Consider the following 5,629-nt stretch of genomic DNA (forward strand, 5'->3'; position numbering starts at 1 on the left):
AAAGAAAGCTCTAAATTACTCAAAAATAATTAATTTTATAGCTCAACTACTCAAAGAACAATTGCTTGTCAAAGTTTGACTTAAAATTGAAGATTTTGATAAGCGTCAAATAAAAAACAAGCAAACCCGGAATGGCTATTTTAGGCGACAATCACAAATATCTTCATTTCACGTCCTCGTTGGGTTTAAAAAGTGAGTCGGTCGGTTGTAAAAAAATTTGGGTTTCCATTTTCCATCCATTTTGGAATGCATTCCTTGGAGGAAACTGCCAGCCAGCCAGCAGCCAAAACAACTGCATGTAATGGGCTATTCCATTTTTTTAAACCATACAGGGGTTATTATTGAAGAACTTTTCCAGGGGGGATTGAGCCTTGATTTTCCAAGGGTCTTTTGGTCATTTTCAGATTTTCCAAGGGGGTTATTAAAGGTTTCCAGGGGGTTCTCTCCTCCTAAACTGGCATCAATAGTCACTTTCCAGGTCCTTTTTCACAAAATTTCACTTTCCAGGGGCGTCGACACTCCTAATTTCCAGGGGAAAATTTGTTATCCAAAATTTCCAGGGGGTTAAGTGAAAAAAGTTTGTCAATACCGTGAGATTGGATAACTTGCATCACCATCAGTGGAGGCAATAGCCCTCAAATGAAAGACCTGGCTGGTCATTAAAATACAACGCAGCTCAGCTCGCAGCTCTACTCTACCATTTTTCTTTTGATTTAACTTTTTGTAAAAATTTTAATGACCAGTCAGGTCTTTCATTTGAGGGCTATGCATGTTAGCCTCCATGCAAGTTACCCAATCTCACGGTACCCCTGTACAATTTTTTTTTGGATTAGCCCAATGGGTGGTTTAAAATTATGACCTTTGAACACTGTGACCTCCGGCCCCAAAATGGCGCATGTAATGATAAAAAAAGTCAAAATGCTGCGAATGCGCTAGAAATCGCTCGCAAAAAATTGGCAATAAATTGAATTTTTGAACAAAGGAAAAGTCATCGACAGAAAAAGTCTGACAAATTTACCGACTCAATTCTACTCAATTTTTGAGAGTCGGTGGGGCGACGCGAAAGGAAAATATTTATGATTGCAGCCTTAACGCTTGGCACAGGTAACTCACCTACAGGGAGATAATTTATAGAAAAAAGCTGACTCTGCAGAAAAAGGAAAATAAAAGAAAATGGAAACATAGATTCATTTTGAAATAAAATGGCTGTTGGCTGGAGGTCTAAATTACCTACCTTTGATTACATGTGTTTCAGCAAATTCTCTGCTCACTCAACCCGTGGGGTCCGGTGTTTGACCATTTCAACAATTGAATTCGAGTCAGCCATCCTGTAACGGAGATAGGCAGGGAGCAGGTGGCTGGTCGGGAACATCTTGGAGAAATTGATCAAGTTGTTTTTTGAAGGAATTTTTGGAACATTTGGTCATGTCACGTATTTTTCTTGGTAACACATTGAATAGTCTTGGGCAGGTGTCTGAAAGGCAGCTCTTCCAAATGTTTTTGTTCGTTGAATAATACATGTGGCTGATGTTTTGATGTGGTTTTTAGAGTAGTTTTGAAAGTCTTTTAGAGCTTGTGAAAGAGTTTTTAGGTAAGTTGATTATATGTGTTTGCCTGGTTTCCAAAGTTTAGAAAGTCTGTCAACAAGAGTTCACTCACAGGCTGTTTATAACATTCTGTGTCAGACTAATCTACCTGTACCAAGCTCTACTATAATCTTAGAATTTTGTGAGGTGAGTTATTTTTTGTTTTTTCTAAGATTATGAGCTTGGACAGTGGATCCCCAGGTTACAGTGGAGGGAAACTTGCATAGCCATGAGAATTGGTAAAAAATTAGTCTTTAGTTATTAGTTGTTAGTTTAGTTGTGAGTTGTGAGTCAAATATTGCACAGTTTCTAAGCTATACTGGAACTCATGGGATCGACCAAAGTATACTTTCTTTATCTATATGATAGAAACCAGGTCATTTTTTGCAGGACAAATTTTCACGCAGGGGATCATTTAATCTAATCTTGCATATTTTATAAGAATGTAGGGCAATGTTTATTGTAAACGTAGTCGTCTAAGAAAACAGCTATTATTTTTTAGAATCTTTCTTACAATCTAGTTTTCATATTGGGCTATTCCATTTTTAAACCATACAGGAGTATTGACGAACTTTTTTCACTAACCCCCCTGGAATTTTTGGATACTGTAACAAACTATCCCCTGGAAAGTGAAATTTTGTGAAAAAGGGCCTGGAAAGTGACTTTTGATGCCAGTTTAGGAGGAGAAAACCCCCTGGAAACCTTTAATAACCCCCTTGGAAAATCTGAAAATGACCAAAAGCCCCTTGGGAAGTCTAGGCTCAGTCTCCCCTGGAAAAGTTCGTCAATACCCCTGTATGGTTTAAAAATGGAATAGCCCATTTATAGAAACTAGATTGCTGACGTGTGGAAAGGAATTTCGGCATGACTGATCCTTTTGTTTCGATAATATCATCAAAGCAGGAATTAATTTTCTTCTCATTTCTTTCTTTCCTTTTTCTTTCTTATCAGTTCAGATCAGTACACCCTTTCTCTCATTACTTTCAAAGCGATATTATAATAATTATTATATATATAAGCAATAAATGGGTAAGCTTTCTAGCATAGCATTAGCTATTAAATTCTTACCAAAAATAGCACTTTTTAGGATCAGACAGTATAGCCCTAAAGCTGTTCATAAAGTTACAGGAAACGTATATTTGGACTTTGTACCCAGTGCTGAACGCAAGCACTAAGCTAAAGTCTCGGGACAGAAATCAGTTTTTTGAAGTTCGCAAAAATCGCCACATAAGATCTTTCAAATTCAGTATGTGAATAGAGATAGTAGAGTAGTAGAAAATACAACTTTTGTATTTTTCCTTTTTTTGCAAAAGTTCCAGAAATGAAATTAAATGGATAATGACGATAATGATAATAGAATACTATCCAATGATGATCCATGGCACTATTGTAAAGCTAGAATCGCTTCGCGTCTCTTCGTAAGATAATGATTGACAGATCAGGACAGATTAAAGTTTTTCTTTTTTTGAAGAATATGATTCTTCAATGGGAATTTGAAAGATCTTCTATGTGGCATTTTTTTGGAAACTTTAAAAAACTGATTTTTGTCCCGCTTTTACGGGACTTTAGCTTAAGTGCTTGCATGCAACATAGGATACAAAGTTCAGATATATGCGTTTCCCGTAATTTTTGTATGAAGAGTCAGGACTATACTGAACTTTTTCCAATTTTCATTGAGTTACAGCAATTTGTTCCTATGTTTTGATCTGAAATTTTCAGGCAAGGTAGCCAACATAGTTCCCTTGCTTATGTCAAGGTGGCGTGGGGCGGGGGTAACAGAATTAAAGTTTTTGAGTAAAATCCTAATTATCATGATGTAAATCCTGAATTGACTTTAAAGGTTGAGATGTGTTGGACTTAAGGCTACACATTTTATGTCAATGCTTCATAGAAAATAAAATTTGCACTAAAATTTAGGACTTAAGGCTGTTTATGGTTGATATATTATGGACCATTCTAAATTCTCATTTTTTTTGAATTGCAAAATACACTTCTTTCCCATTAGAAATCTGTGGACTTAAGGCCGTTTTTGGAAAGCGTGCATGCTGAAATAGGGGGTTATGGTCTTAAGTCAATTTTCGAAAAAATGGACTTAAGTCTGTCTTGAATTGACACAGCGATGTAACATCGCCATCGGGAAGTTCACAAAAGACAGCCTTTACGAACAATTTTTCGTAAGGTCTTAAGTAAGATTTTATGTGTATGTGAAGTTATTTAATTTTTGGTGGAAAAAAGTGTTTTAAAAAAAGCATTTTTTGTTCTCAAACTTTGTTTTTCTTCTTTTGTCTTCTTTTGTCTTCAATCATATGAACGAGTATTTCATGATTTTTTCACAGAACATAGTAAAACTATTTAGGGGGTTGAACTTTTTTACAGAATTTCAAAAAGTCGGTTAGTTCTGAAGATATATTGAAAAGTTTAGATATTGGTAGTTCGCATTTCTAAACCTAACAGCTGTGGCCGGTGTTCCAGGTAATGCATTTTGGCTTGGATTTTGTGGAAAAAAACAATAATAGAATACTATCTAATGATGATCTGTGGGACTAGTAGTATGTAAGTGGGAGGCAACCCGAAGGCTCCTCTTTGGATAGCTATCTACCCAAAGGTAGGGAAGGGCGCCACTCTTTCTCTGTGGATTTCTCCACTTACCCTTGATCGTTCTTTTAATTACTGAGTATCAAGCAGAGAGCCATCAAGTACCATTTTAAGAATCTTTGGTATGACCCGGCTGGGGGTTGAACCCACAACCTTGTGAACCATAGCCGTATGCTCTACCACAAAATTAGAATCGCTTCGCGGCTCTTCTCTTGAGAAAATGATTGACTCACTCTTTTGAACGAGTATTTCACTAATGGTTATGATTTTTTCACAGAACATTGTAAAACTATTTTAGAAGGTTGAACTTGTTTACAGAATTTTAAAAAGTCTGTTAGTTCTGGAGATATATTCTGATCATGATATCTCATATTGTATGAGATTTGATTTATGGAAATCTCAGGAACACAAGAAATGCTGAATACGCATCACTTTGAGAGGTGAGGTGTTTTTGGGAAATAGTTTTTGCTGTTTTTTGCCAAAAAAACATGATGCATGAAATGTTCAGAAAAAAGTGTTTCAGATTAAGTGTTTTCAGCGTTTTAGGGACTTTTTGGACCTACCTCACCTCAGAGGTCCTTTGATTCAATCTTTGTTTGTTCGTCTGTTACCAACTTTTCTCAGGATTGGCCCATTATTTTTTTCTGCTTTTTTAGATATTGTTGCAAATGACATGGTACCCAAAACGTGACGGAGCCTGATATTTATAAAAAAATCAGGGGCAAATTTGAGCCAAAAATTGCCTAAAATGCGTTTGAAATTGCTTCATTTGTTTGAATTTCTGATTTCTTGCATTAAGACGGTCAAGATTCTCTAAATTGTTGTTGAAGGCGTTTTTTCCAGAAAATGTTTTTGGCCATAATAAATTTGAAATCCGTTCTTTAGTTTTTCCTGATTTTTTTTACACAGTGATGTGAAATTGTAATCCGTTAAAAAAATGGAAAATTCAAGATTTTTTTGGGCCAATTTTGGATTTGTGGACTTTGCTTCATTAGATTTTATCTTTTAAAGAGCTAGAGTTATCTTTACATGAATGAAAGGATTGTTTTAATTGTTTTTGCCCAAAACTTAGCATGACACCTTACCCAAAAAAATCAGAAGGCTAGTGTGAAACAAGTTTTATCATGTTTTTCAAGCTTTCGTATCTCTATGCTATGCTGTTATCTCTCTTTTTCATTCAAACATTTTCATCTTCATTCAGCATGTTTTTGACTATCTATCTCAGGTAGGTCCATTCAGCATGTTGCTTGTTTGACGAAAGGTTCAGGCTCTATAATAATGTTAATTAGACCTTCTGTCTGGGCACTGTTTGTTTTCATTCAACCTAATTGAATGTGTATACTTTATCTTTAATTTCACTTTTATATCAAAATAAAATCACTTCAGGAAAATTTTTGTAATTTAAACGCTGGTAAACATATCATTATTTATACAATGCTATTGCATAT

Source organism: Clytia hemisphaerica, unplaced genomic scaffold (assembly GCF_902728285.1).
Source record: "Clytia hemisphaerica strain Z4C2 unplaced genomic scaffold, Clytia hemisphaerica genome assembly, whole genome shotgun sequence".
Classification (NCBI taxonomy): domain Eukaryota; kingdom Metazoa; phylum Cnidaria; class Hydrozoa; order Leptothecata; family Clytiidae; genus Clytia; species Clytia hemisphaerica.